At 42.6% G+C, this 15056-nt stretch overlaps 1 pseudogene; it reads right to left on the bottom strand.

Annotated features, from left to right (window-relative positions):
• Nucleotides 1-15056, bottom strand: part of LOC122643448 — a 41965-nt pseudogene that overhangs the window by 9403 nt on the left and 17506 nt on the right.

Below are 15056 nucleotides of genomic sequence, written 5' to 3'. Positions count from 1 at the left end.
GAGGGGGATGATGGTGATCTCAGACTGACTACTCTGGTTATGGGAGTCGCCATCAGCTTTACCACTGAAGAGTTGGGGATCATCCTTGATGTTTCAGCAGAAGGGAAAAAGGTCTACTATTCTTCGGACGGCCACCCAAACCAAAGCCTGCACCTGGAAGAGAGTAAAGAGTTGTTCCAAGTTCTAACAAACAACCGCTACAAGAAGAATAAAGATTTCTCCAAGTTTCCTCCTTCCCAGCGGGTCCCAATTTTCATTGCCAAAACAAATTTGGTTCCCTCCAAGGCACGTAGCGTAAATCCCTCTCTGATGTCCGTGGTATTAGCTCACTCCCTATATACTGGCCAACCTTTTTGCCTCCCTTATATAATTATGAAGCACATAGCTCGCACTGTTATGGATCCCATTCGGAATCACGCATTGCCCTATAGTCGATTACTCACTTAGGTTTTCCTCTGCTTCGAGGTTGATCTGGACCAGGAACCCAAAAAGTCAAGCACTCAGGAGCCTATCGGGTTCGATGTGCTGCGAGAGATGAACCTATACCCTACTTATGACAGTGCAGGAAAACAGATTCAGCATGGTAAGGAAAATGGATCAAAGATGATGAGGAAAATGACAGTGATGCCGATTCTGAGCTCAGGGGTCCCAAACCATTCGCAGCAGGTACCTCAAGGGTCATAGGGGGAGGTGATGACTTATCAATGGCCATCAAGCGGCTGGGCGTGTGAATGGCAGATGGCTTCAACAGGATCGGGAAATAACTAAATGCCCAAGCTTGGCGTATAGCGGATATAGAGCGAGGGATAGACAACATCAATTTCTTTCTCGGTCGCGGTGGTAACGATAGTGCCGACGACCGTCAAAAATTATCTTATCAATTCTCTTAATCTCTTGCCCTCGATGGGTACTTTGTGGAACTATTTTCATTTTATTTTCCTTTAGTCTCTTGCATTTCTTTTCTCTTCTCCTTTTCTTTTGATCAAATAGTGTGAAAACTCTGGAAACCTTCAAAATTAATAGATGTATATATTGATCTTGCGTAGCTACTATCAGGTGTTTTAGGTCAGATAGGTGAAATATGATATTTAAACTAGAGAGGGCACAGGTATGCCCAAATAGGGAATGATACAATCATGGTTGGATTCGAAAATCTGGGTTAAGCAGAAAAGAATCACAAGTATCAAATGGTGAAGAACACTAGTTGCCTCTAGGAAAATTGAATTCTTTGAAATGGTTGCATTTAGCGTCATATATATATATATATATATTTAATTCTCTCTTTAAGGTCATTGTGGATTATTATGGTTGGTTAAGTTTAATCCATTACTGTTCATAAGTTATAACATATATATACCCATCTACTATCTATTTAAGATTCAACCAAGCAATTACACAATTGTAGCTTAAAACAACCTATATTTCAAGTTCTAAGTTTCATGTTGCCGATTATCATCTAGGTTCTTGTTTTCACTCCAATCAGTCTTCTCCCTAAGTCTGCACATAATTATTAATGTTCTTGAGATTTTTAACTTAGAACCTAATTGTGGAGAGTAAATCAAAAGGTTACGTTGGACTGTGGTTGGTGTAGAGCATCATTACGCTTTGATACCACTCTGTCACGCTCCTATCCCGATGTAAGATATTGTACCACATAGGGGTATGACTGGGACAATCACACATCATCCCAACACCTACCAGGATTGCAGATACAGTGTCCCGAGCCACAGTCCACCTTGTCATCACGTTACGATGACAGAAAGGAATATACCAAAAGGAATAAATCGTTCCAATCACAGAGTTAGCGGAAGCAAAATTAAATTCAAATATGTGAAATTATAGAGCATCGGTTCTCTAATGGTAACACATAGTATAATATCATTGTTCGTAACCATTCGATCTCTCCTAATAATTAAACATACAGTTTGTACATGGTCGTGGGATGAATACAGAAATTAAATGATAAATAATTGCCCCAAGGGTACAAATCCTTGGGTGTACATCTACATCCAAGTCACGGTCATCAACTCCACTTGATTCGCATCCAACGCTGCTCATCAAGAGGTTATCTACATATAAACTAAAAAGTAGTTGTACAACGGGGTTAGCTACACTAGCTAGTGAGGGAGTAAAGGGGAATGCACATACATCACACAAACAATATCAAACAGAATAATGCATGCTAATGTTAGATTCATATTCCACTTAACACACAATTCTATCGGTCAAGTATATGCTACTGTGATAACTCGGGAAACACTGAGGGTCACTTATCCTATCATCCCAGTGAAACCTCAATTATCACAAGTGGACCTGCGCCGATAGAAGCCATCATAATCACCCAGTGGCAAACCCCGATAGCCATCACCACCCCTGTCCTGGCCTCTCCCACCTCCACAGACCACAGGTACTCAGACTATCCAACACATAAACCCCTGTTGGCAAGGGTTGTTACATAAGGGAACAAGCATCCTAGCCGTAGATATACTATATGTAAGTCCTATCATCCCGAGAGGTATTCCGGGTGCATCAACCTCCCATTCCATCTAGTACCCGGGTACCAGCACGGCATAGCACATACAGTTCAGGATGGCATATAACAAATTTTATAATTAAATAAATTGGGATTCCGATACCGGCATACCCGACACCGTAGCCCGATACATTGGTAAGCATACTATCACATTCTTAACAGTTCACAATTGAATAAAATGCAATGCGCACCATGCTTATAAATATACTATAGCATGCTTAATGTTGCCAATTATATAATAATTAAATCCAACAAAGTCACCCAGAACCCACTCACCTAACTCGGGTGTAGCCCGGCGTGATTGGCATGAATCTCACTGAACATCGGGTGTCATCCGGCGTGGTTCACATGAATCTCACCGGTGCACCAACCTAGACATACAAAAGAAATCACTAAAACAGGTATAGAGGGGTCCTATGCTAGGCCCTCAAGGTTAAAATCAAGTTTTAACCAAGATAGCACAAATGGACACATGGGCAGTCTTAGTAGAGGTGAATTCGCCCTTGACTCCGTTCAGGCCAAAAGGTAAAATCAGAGCGAGCGGACCCACGAGCGGAACCTCTTACTTGGATCCAGTGGTGCATCCATTCGACACCTAAGACAATCATAAAAGGGAGCGGATCCACGACGGATGTGCTTCTTGGGTCTGCCCCTGCATCTGTTCAATTTCCTAAGACAGATTCGAGAGCAACAGGCCCTGGGAGGAGGCAAATAGAGAGAATCCATGCCTTCGTCCGCTCAGGCCAAGGTGCAAGGTTTGTACTGGGCGGACTGACGGGCGGTACCACGATAGATGGATCCGATCGTTCGTCCGCCAACAGTCTCTTCTGAGATTCCAAAGAGTTTCAGCTCCAGCTTGAAGCTTGGAGCTCCTTAGCACCTCAGGGTCATGGAGGGGGTGTCTAAGCCTTCCTAGGGTCACTAGATCCTAGGCTCACCTCATGGATCCAAGATCCTACAAGGTTTGGTCTCAATTGGGGTCCAAGGGTTGGGTTTCCAAGTTCAACCAGGGATTCAACAGCCATGGCTGAAAATGCAACACTAAGGGGATCAAACCGGATCTAGGTCAGCTCCATTAGAGCTCCATCTAGGGACCGAACTCCACCTTGAGTCCCAAATGGAACCCTAGTTCAGTCCGAGCTCAAGGAATCTACCAAAACATAAAGGGAAATGGGGGAGAGTTAGGTTTGGGGAGCTTACCTTGGTGAGATCTTCCAATAGAGGAGGTGGGGTCCAAGGCTAGGTGAGCCCCCTTGGCCTCTTCCCTTCCTTTCCATTTCTTCTCCTTCACCTTCTTCTTCCTTCTTTGTCTGATCAGTAAGAGAAGGAGATGTGGGGTAGCCAGCCATTCTGGCATAGCTCCCATCTTCTTCCCTTCCCCTCTCATTCCCCTTCCCCTTCTACTTCTTCCCTCTTTCCTTCCTCCTCCTTCTTCTCTTGTCTCTTCTCCTCCACGGTTTTGGGGAGGGGGAGAGTTATAAGAATAAAGGGGTTCTCTTAGCTCTAAGGGGGGGGGGGGGGGGTAGAAGGGTCCTTAGGGTGTGTTTGGTTAGGGGTCTTAGAATGTAGTTGGGTCCTGAGGATTAAAATGTGTTTTGGGTTAGAGATTAGGCCATATTTGGTCCAAGTCATGGCCTTTAGGTCCATATAGTTAAGTAGGGTCTGTTTGGATTGGGTCGAAGCCTCTCTTAGACTTATTAGCCCTTAAGTCTAGTTTGGTTCTAATTAGGTTATTAAAACCCATTATCTCCCTAAGTTAGGCTTTGTGGGCCCCACCTACCCAACAAATGGTAAGGGCAGGGGTCCACATGGTCCAAGGGTTCAATTAGGGTGTCCAGGATACGGGTATGTGGGTCCCACAGGAAAATAATTCAAAAAGGCAGATGACAGCACGGGCGGATCCTCTAGCGGATTCAGTAAGAGTGAATCCGTTCGTAACTCCGGTGCTGTTGTCATGGCCTAAATTTTGAGAAAAGTTACGGGGCTTTGGCCCACACTTCCAGGTCTTTGAGGGGATTCTTATTATAATATTTTCAGTTCAAGGTCATCAGTGTTGACCATGGTCATAAGGCATTACCCATTGGGTAAGGTCTAGATTGCCTCGGGGATATAAGTGGGGATATTTGGGGTGCGGATGTAATACTTGGTCTCGTCGTAAGATCCTAGTAGAGTGAGTTCAAGCAAATGGAACAACTAGAGAGACTAGAGAAGCCCTTGTTGCTGCTTAAGCAATCCTTCTCAAGGCGATTCACATTCTCAGCACCGAAAAGCTTCCCCTCTTGTGAACCCATAAAATTTTCTTACCTACTACTCACTTGTAGAAAGGTTGGATTGCTAAGAGCATGGTGGGGCAGGGAAGATTGGAGATGGTGGTGGCGGGGTCGCAGATGAGCGAGAGAAGGAGGGTTAGAGGTGGTAGTGGTGGCGGCGAGGAAAAAATAGCAGAAGGAGAAGAAGGAGAAAAAGAGAAGATAATGATTTGAGGAAGATGAGGGCATTTTGGTCTTTTCAAATTTTAGCAAATAGGTCAGGGCAATTTGGTCTTTTCAAATTTTAGAGAAGATAGAAGAAAGGGTAGTTTGGTCATTTTTAGCATTTAACACCCGATGTGGACTTAAATGGCTTTAGGAAGGTAAAGTAGGGGTCGTAGATGGAATTTTCAAGGGGTGCATGTGGACTTGCCAGAACCTTAGGGGGGCATGAGAAATATTGGGTGCATTTTAGGGGGGTATGCATATTTAACCTTTGTTTTTGGTAAGTAGAGTATATTATAGATAATGTGAGAGTTCATGGCTGAATATTACAAAGATCACAAAGCCATGGAACGAAAATGGGCCAAACCATCCTCGATAGGGCCCTCCTTGCCAGGGAGTCAGCAACGCTGTTAATCTCCCTTGGTACAAAGTTAAAAGAACAAGACACAAAACAGCTTGAGAGGTGTAGAATATCCTCCAAGACAACCCTCAAAAGTAGGGGTGAAGAAGTAATCCCTTTCTATAAAAAGGAGCTAACCTCTCTATTGTCCGACTCAATAACTATCTTCTCGTAACCTTCGAAAATAGCCTCCAGTAGAGATGATCGAATGGCTAAGGCCTCCTCAGTTGCGATGTTTGAAAAAGAAGATGCGATGGAGATAGCATGTAGGGGAGAGCCATTTGAGTCATGACTGACAAAGCCCAAACCATCATGCGATGAGTTTGGTAACAAACTAGCAAATATGAACCCACCTCAGTATAATACCTTATCTAGAAAGAAAAGGGGGGGGTAACAAATACGAACCCACCTCAGTGTAATAGCCTTTCTAGAAAGAACAAGGGCCGGCCGGGGGGTAGAAGGCTCTCTCTTACACACACATCAAGGTCCTAATTCATGCCAAACTTAAGGGCACCCTAAAATCAACCTAACTTTTAATAATTGTGAATCACATGGTTCTTCCAAAAATAGAACGATGATACGCTTGTTACCAGGGTTTTAAAAGTATCGGTAGGTATCATATCGGCCGATACATATGCATATCGGTATTAGTAGGTATCAATGCGTATCGGTATCGATGTGTAACGATACGTACCGATATTGGTGGGTATTGATACAATACTTATTTTTCAAAAAAGTTTGTATCGACCGATACAATCTGATATGGGGATGATAAGGGACCGATACGATTAAGATACACTTGATATGCCTACTTTAAACCTGCAAAACAAAAGCTGTGAGTGAGATACGAAACTGAGAGCAGACGAGCAGCCGAAGGCCTTGGAAACTTGTTTACTCTTTAATATGAGTTGGAGAAAATCATTCAACATATAAAACAACCTTAATCATCACCATTTCAACAAGTTTTGGGGACTTATAGTGCTCAAAACAGTTTTTCTTACTTTTTTTGTGTTATGCATCACTAGATTAGGTAAAAATGACTCAAATCATTGCATCAAACTGATATATATTTACATATTAAATAATAAGGTGTTTTATGCTTCAAAACTGTATTTTATATGTATCATAAGCACATCCATAAGCAGGGGTTCGAGTCTGGAAACAGCCTCTCTGCAAAAGCAAGGGTTTGGCTGCGTACATTATGACTCGCAGTGGCGGGAGCCTCATGCATTGGGAACTCCCTTTTCCATAAGCACATCCATGCATTTCTTAACTATTTTCATGTTTATCTTTAGCGTATCTTGGACATCTCCAATACGATACGATACGTCTCTTAAAATCACACCTTCGATACGATACTTGATACTGATACTTAAATCCTTGCTTGTTACCATGAAACACTTTTGTCCAATAATAAGTAACTACGAATGCATACTGGATGCTGATTTATGTTGTAGCTGTTGGGCAGTCAAGGAGGATGTAATTGAAATCTAAAAATATTACATCAAGACCTGCACAAACTTAGAATGCAACATGTTATCTACAAAAGAATACATTACAACATGGCCTCTAACCAAGTACTCTTCATGAGAAATCATAGGCCCCTATAAAAAAATTAAAAGCACATGGTGTGCATCATCTTCAATGGAAAAGTCCATGTTGCAACACTACTTGTTATACCCAAATATAACCATCCAATCGGGTCATGCAACATCAATAAGGTATCCTAGGCCATATGTGGCCAGAGATTCATCGGATCACTTCCTAGATCAAGACCAATAAGGAATCTGCCATAAGCAGCTCCGTACGACATGTGAGCATGGAATGAACTTCTCCCATTGTCTACTCATTCCTATAAGGGAACTACTAAAATAGAATCAGGGGAGAAAAAGGAAAGAAGACTCATCCTCTTGAAGAAACTCAACTAGCGATATTCTTACCAAGAATAGAATCTTCCATATTGGGACTCTCTCAAGGAACGCCTCTACTAAGCACTGGCCCTATATATACTGGCCTCATACCTAAGCATCTTCACTATTCTCAATTGTTGCTCAGAGAGATCTGACTTAGACATCGGAGAGTCCCCTGCTAGTGCAAACCTGTTCTCTGGTGTCCATTTTACTCTTCTGTGCAGGTACAAACTCAAGAAGATTCCTAGTGGAGATTTCTCAACGCAATAGTTTGGCGCCGTCTGTGGGAAGCGATTACCAAGCATCTCAACCCACTTGAATTCTCTACCAATGACTAGATTAAATTGCAGCAATGCAGGAGGAAACTGGCCTCCACTAGAAATGTCACACCCCTATCCCAATAAGGGATAAAATATTATAAAAGGGGTATGACTAGGATGCCTCCCAACATCCTAATCACCACCAGGATCACCGATGCAGTGGCTTACCTCACAGTCACACAGTCGAGAATCAGGGCTGATATCAGAGTAGCGGAAGACTTAAAATAAATACCGCTGATTCTCATTAGGGAAATAACTACAGTGATATTACATATATAAAAGGTTATCTTTGAGTACAACACTTAGTCTAAAAGTTACTACACTAAAAGATGATTTAAATTACAAAGAAAAAGAGAATATTACATCGAAATATAGCAACACATGCAGCATTAAACAAAGAAAACCATTAAAATATCAATGTCCATAAACCAGCTTTCGCATCATCCAAGTCCTCCATCGCACCTCGATATAAACCTATAACACATTCTAACAAAAGGGTTCCCAGAGGGGTGAGCTTCCACTAGCCCAATGAGCAGAAAATTAAACCACACACACACAACAAATATGAGACTGCAAGCCGAACCTGATGAGAAAACATCATTGGCATCCTATATCATCAATGATGACTCACACGTCAGATCCGATTTACAGTCATGCAACATACACAGTAATATGATATACAATATGAATAATGATAAACGATGATGATGATGATGATGAGATGTAATGTATGTATGGATGCTATGCTGTGTAGAGTAATGAAATTGTATCCCTGGTACCGGAACACACCCTCGATCCCCAATGATACAACACCATTAATCTACGACATAGTAGAGCCATATCCTTGGTACCGAAACTTACCCTCGATCCCCAATGATATAACCCTAACTACGTTAGTAGAAGCCTGTCGGTCCCAGAACACACCATCGCTCTCCCAACAAATCTCCAATAATCTCAACCACGGTACCAGAACTTATCCTTGATCCCCGGGCTGGATTATCAGTAAGGCGATACGGTGTAGGAACTTACACATCTACCTCCCGTATCCCTTTAACACAAAATTACAAATTTCAATATTGTGCAAAATGCAATATGAATCTATTGTGTCGAGAGGTATTCCGGGTGCATCAACGTCCCATTCCATCTATCACCCGGGTACCAGCATGACACAGCATATAACAGGCTAAATATAATACATGATGAGAAACATTAAACAATCACATTATCATTTTATCCATTTTCAATACAATCACCACATATAGCCATCAACTAACATTCACACGATCATAACCATAGTTAAATAATGCAAATATGCGTTATGAATGAAGTATGACAAGTAAAATGATTGCAAATGAAACATAGAATCATTTAATAAACAAACAAAGTCCAATCCCCACTCACAATATGCTTGCTTGTCGTTTGATGTGTTTGATAAGATTTGCCTTGGTGCACGTACTCCTGTACCAGTTATGAAGTCTGAGGATGCGTGAGAATATTGTTAGAAGTGCATAGGTAGGTCCTATGAGGGGTCCTAACAATTTATTTGAAGTTTGGGTCAAGATAGCAGGGGCGGATGAAGGAAAACGGAGTTAGCCAGGTGAGTTCGGTCGCGCCCCCGCCTCCATTTTTTTGAAATCTGAGAAGATTTCTACCTTCAGCCTTTCGTCCATGGAACCACAAGGGTCCCAGGGTTAGGGAGGTGAGTCCAACCCTTCGTTGGAGGTCCAAAATACATAATCCTTTATAGGACTTAGAGGATTCAAGGGATTGGATCCAACTCCAAGGTTTTCCCCAAGTGTTACTATTGTGTATAGCAAAACAAAAACTTCCTAAGCCAATTACTTTCAATCTTCACCCCTATAGGTGTTATGGTTTTTAGGATCCTATGAGGATCACCTCAAGGTCCAATAAGATTACTAAGGCCTAGCCTAAGCATTAGTCTTGGGATTCACGGGTTTGGAATCACTTTTGGGCTTTTTCATTTTTAGGTTGAGATCACAAGTCCCTTAGGATAGCAAGGGGTTTTGATGGCATCAAGGGTAGACCTTGGCATCACAATAAGTCACTTGATTAGTATATTTAGGGGGGTACTTTAGGTGGTAATTAACCCCTATTAAGATTTATTAAGTCTTACACAAGCAGCCACAGTGTGGGCGAAGTTACCGATTACAATCATGTTCCTAAGTTGCTGTCAAAATATATCAGCTGAGTTTAGAACCACTTTTGAGGGTCTTTTATTTGGATTTGATCCATGGTTTTTTCATAGAAAATGTAGTCCTTCGAGTCTACTTCACAACGCAACTTGAATCGCATTGATACAATATGTATAGATAAAGTTATGGCCAAAACACTGAATAGTGGTCATGCTATAACACTGCGGGCGGATCCACAAACGGATTCTGTGGGAGTCCGCTCGTGCACCCGGTCGAACCCTGAGACACACCCGAGACACACTCAAGGGAGCAGATCAACGGGCGGATGCACGATGGTTAGTTTGGTCCTTAGTCCGCTCGTAGCAGGAATGGGTTTTTCAAGTCCGAACTTCATCCAAATTGATCCCCAATGCCCCCAATGGCTTCAAGGGCTTGTAGGGATGACTTCCAAGATTTATTAAGGTCCCAAATATCCTAATGGCACAATACATTAAGCCATCTATGGTCTATGTCCAATTCCAAAACCCAAACTTAGATTTTTGGGTGAAATCTATAGGTTTTCATGGCTTGGGTTAAATGGCACTTCAAAGAGAGGTGAAAGGGTATGCGAAGGCATCCCAAAGGGTCTAAAATCATCCCTCCAACAAGAGCATTGGGTCCCAAATGGAACCCAAGCCAAATCCAAACTCCAAAATCCCAAAACCTAACTAGAAATTAGAGAAATAGAGAAATGGAGGAGGAGAGATAGCTTACCTTCAAGGGAGGCAGCAAGCACAAGGCTAGGTGAGCCTTCTTTAACCTCCTTCCTTCTACTTCTTCTTCTCCTCTTCCTTTCTTTCCTTTCTTCTTTCCCTATCCGGACAGCAAGAGGGGAGGAAGAGAATGTGAGTGGGGGAGTTGAGTTCTCCTTCCCCTTCTCTCCTTCTCCTTCTCCTTCTTTTTCTTCTTTCTTCTCCTCTCCTATGGTTTGGGTAAATGGGAGAAATGGGAAAAACTTAAGAGGTTTCTCCTCTATTTACCCCCCTTAAGGCTAAACTAAATAACAAAATGTAAACTACCTAAACTACCCTTACCTTTATTCCCTTTTCCCTACAATAAGCCATGGTCCAACTATTGGGCCAAGATTAAACCCATGGTCCTTGAACCACATGCTTCTCTTGAACCAACCCAACTTCTCAAACTTAAAAAGAACCTATTGGTTATTAAAATGAAATGGGCCTTAGGGCATGTTTGCCTAGGTCCTTTAAACCCCAAAATTCATTTTAACTTAAATTGGGCCTTAGGGTCAGTTTGGCTAGGGTTCTTAGGTCCAATTGGTTTGGTTATGTTTGGCTCAACTTAAGGCCCAAAAATGTGTTTTAGTCTAGGGCTTGTTTGGTTTGGTCCAATTGAAAGAAAAATCATTATTTGTTTTAGTTAAGCCATGTGGGCCCCACAACATAGCAAAATCAACATTCAAAGATCAAGGGTGGGGTCCACCATGTCCGGGGGCATAGCCCTGAGGTTTAGGACATAAGGACCTGGGCCCCACACAAGAAAACAATAAAAACCAGCATGACAGCATGAACGGATTATCGGTCGGACTCACCAGCAGTGGATCCGATTGTTGGTCTGTTCCTGCTGTCAAGGCCGAAATCAACAATAGAGGATGTGGGGCTTTGGTCCACCTATCTAGGACTTCAAGGGGACACTTATAATAATATTTTAAGTTCACAGTCATAGGTGTTGAATATTGCCACCATGGCATTACCCTTTGGGTAAGGTCTAAATTGCCCCGGGGTATTAGGGTATATTTTCGATGCGGGTGTAACATCCCTCCAACCTTACTAAAAATTTCTTCCTCAAAATTTGACGTGTCTGGCGATCCGAATAGATGAGGATACTCCGACCGCCTTTCATTTCCTTATCACCTAGATGCTCCTTCCAAATGATTACACCACTTCACCTTCACATAGTGGATGGATCGGTTATGAAGGTGTAAAATCTTAGTATCCAGAATCTTCTCAGGCAGTTCCTTGTAGGACATATCTACTGCGAGCTCTGGTGGTTTCTGAGATAGAACATGGCTCAGGTCATGGTCATACTTCTGCATCATGAACACGTGGAAGACGTCATGCACACCACCTAAGGATGGCAAGAGTGCCAACCGGTAAGCCACCGGCCCGATTCCTTTCAAAGATCTCTTACGGCCCAATAATTCTCGGGCTTAACTTGCCCATTGTTGCTGATCCGCATCACCCCTTTCGTCTAGATTGGGCTGCCTTGATTTGCTCGCGAATCAAATCCACCTTCTCACTTGTTGACTGGATCAACTCGGGATCAAGGATGCGACGTTCATCCACTTCATCCTAGTACAGGGGCGTCTGACACTTCTTCCCACACTGAACTTCGAAAGGTGCCATCCCAATACTGGCTTGGTAACTGTTGTTATAAGCAAACTCAATGAGTGGGATGTGCTCATCCCAACTGCCTTGCATGTTAATAGCGCAGGCCCGAAGCATATCTTTCAAAGTTTGAATGGTTCTCTCCGACTGTCCATTTGTCTGAGGATGGAAGACCGTACTAAAACTCTGCAAGGTACCCATTGCCTTCCGTAACCCACTCCTGAACTTTGATGTAATTCTGGGATCATGGTCAGAGATGATACTAACTGGTACTCCAAGCAGTCAAATCACTTTGTCAATATGCAAGTGAGCTAGCTTGTCCATCGAGTAAGTGATCCTCATAGGGATGAAATGAGCTGTCTTCATCAACCTGTCATCACCACCCATCTGGCATTGACGTCTCTAGGTGTACGTAGGGTTGTAAATGGATAACCAAAAATTTGAATTCGATCTACATCCGTATCCATTTTGGAGCATCCGAATTCTTTTAGAGATATCCGAAAAAAATCTGAATACTTCGATAAAAATCTGAATCCGAATACTTAATTATAAAAACTTAAGTAAATAATGATCTTGAGGGTTTTTTAAGATTCAACAGGTTCTAGAATATGAGGGAAAGAGAATTATGATCTAAAACTATGGATTGAGAGTGAATTGTATCCACTAGGGGGAGGAAGGTTCGGGTTACACAAGGCAAAGGTGTAAACGGATGGTCAAAAATCTGAATTCGATTCGCATCCGAATCCATCCGAATCCGTTTAGAGGTATCCGAATTCGACAATGAAATATCCGAATCCGATTACATCCGATCCGTATCCAAGCCGAGTCTGATCGGTTTACAGGCCTAGGTGTACGGGGTAACCCAGTGATGAAATCCATGGTAACATGCTTCCATTTCCATTCTAGAATGGGCAATGACTGTAAAAGGCCATGAGGTTGCTGCCTATCCGTCTTCATCTACTGACATGTGAGACATCTTGCCATAAATTTAGCTACCCCTCTCTTCATCCCACTCTGCTAATAACACTCTTTTAAGTCTCGGTGGCTACCTGGCTGAATTGGATAAGGAGAATCGTGGGATTTGGATAATACTCCCTTCCTCAACTGAGCATCACTAGGTACGCACAGTCGATCTCTAAACATGAGAACATCATTCTCAGTCAAAGTGAAGTCCAGTTTTTGCTACGCGTCTCCTTTGATTGCCTTACTTATCCTTTGAAACTCCTCAACGAAAATCTGGGTCGACTTGATCTTTTCCACTAGTGTCGCCTATGCTGATAAGGCTGCCATAGACAAGGTAACACCCTCTACTAGTAACTCTAGGTCCTCTCTTTCTGTAGTGATATTACTCTTTTGTCTGGTTTGAGCTACTTGGACTCAGGTTTCTAGCAACATTTACCACTAACGATATAGTTTAAGACGATCCTGGGATCTGTGGGTTATAGGTCAACGCACATAAGAGCCTAAGAGGTTTGATCTTTGGACATAACCATTAAGAAACCAAAGGTCCAACTAATCCTCTGGATCATGCCTAAAGTCACACTTCCCTTATTTGGGTTGCAAGGTTGGGTTTGTACTACTTTCTTACAAGGCTTTTATTCTGAAAACTTTCACTTCCGGTTCTCCAATACCTAACTCAATTTTAGAATGAATTGGAATATTGATGGGCCTCATGCTGTTCGCTCCCAATAATGGAGGGGACATTCGGTGACCCATTACTCCACTCATACCTATTGTTGAGTAAAGTTTTATCAAATCCTTCAGTTCCTGTTTCCATTTTAACCTTGACAGAACTAACTAACTATGCTAACACATAAAACAACACTCAACAAAGCAAAAACACCGACTATACTACTCACTCACAACATCAGCAAAACATGCGCAGAAAGAAAGAAAGAAAATAATAATAATAATAATAATCACATACAAGCAAATAAGCCAACTAACATATAATTAATAAAATCTTGTGCTAAATAGGTGAGGGAGCACAAATACAAGCATGAACAGGTATGGTGAGTCATGTGATATACCTGTCATCATGACTAGATTTATCCTTGTGGGCAGCTCCTGGACTTATGACCCAGCTGATTATAGTTGTGGCAGCGAATTGTCAGTTAGGATCGCACGTATGGTGTAATCACAGACTCGCCTTGTGGACAACTCCTGGACATGTGCCCTAACTCGTGGCAAGTATAGCAATGAATGTTCGGTCCATACAGCGACGGTGTCACCATAGGTGGGGGTGACTGGAATGTCGGGTCCACTTCTGGTGTACTGCTCTGTATTAAAGTTGAGCCGAGGTATTGCCTCTCCTTTGCCTCGCTTGGTCCCCTAGAATTTGGGAATGACACTGGCCTCTGACGTGCCATCTTGAGAGCATGGTAGTTCTCTTGGTGTTTGTCCTCAATCACTTCTGCATAAGATGGGAAATTGTGCAACACCACAGATGTATTAATGCGAGGTCTCAGCCCCTTCTCAAATTTCCTGGCCTTGATGGCATCAGACTTCATATGATTGGGAGTAAAATAGAAGAGCTCTTCAAAAATCTACTGGTACTCAAGGACTGACTTGGGTCCCTGGGTCAGGCTCATGAACTCAGCCTCCTTCTGATCGCGAAAGCTCTGAGGATAGTAGTTTCCCAGGAAGGTCTCCCTGAACTAACCCTATGTAGGGTTGGGATACAGTTGCCTGAAGTTATCCTTAGTGGACTGCCACTAAGAAACAGCCTCGCCTCTAAATTGGAAGGCAACACACCTGATCTTATCTTCATTGGCACATCAAAGTACCTCAAAGATTCTCTCCATATCCCTTATCCATTGTGCCGGATAGAGGAGGTCGGTGGTCGCCTTTGGAAAAGTGGAGGGGTTGAGTTTCTGGAACCT

Source organism: Telopea speciosissima, chromosome 10, assembly GCF_018873765.1.
Source record: "Telopea speciosissima isolate NSW1024214 ecotype Mountain lineage chromosome 10, Tspe_v1, whole genome shotgun sequence".
Taxonomy (NCBI): domain Eukaryota; kingdom Viridiplantae; phylum Streptophyta; class Magnoliopsida; order Proteales; family Proteaceae; genus Telopea; species Telopea speciosissima.
The sequence above is the reverse complement of the archived record's forward strand: the minus strand, read 5'-3'. Positions and strand labels throughout refer to the sequence as shown.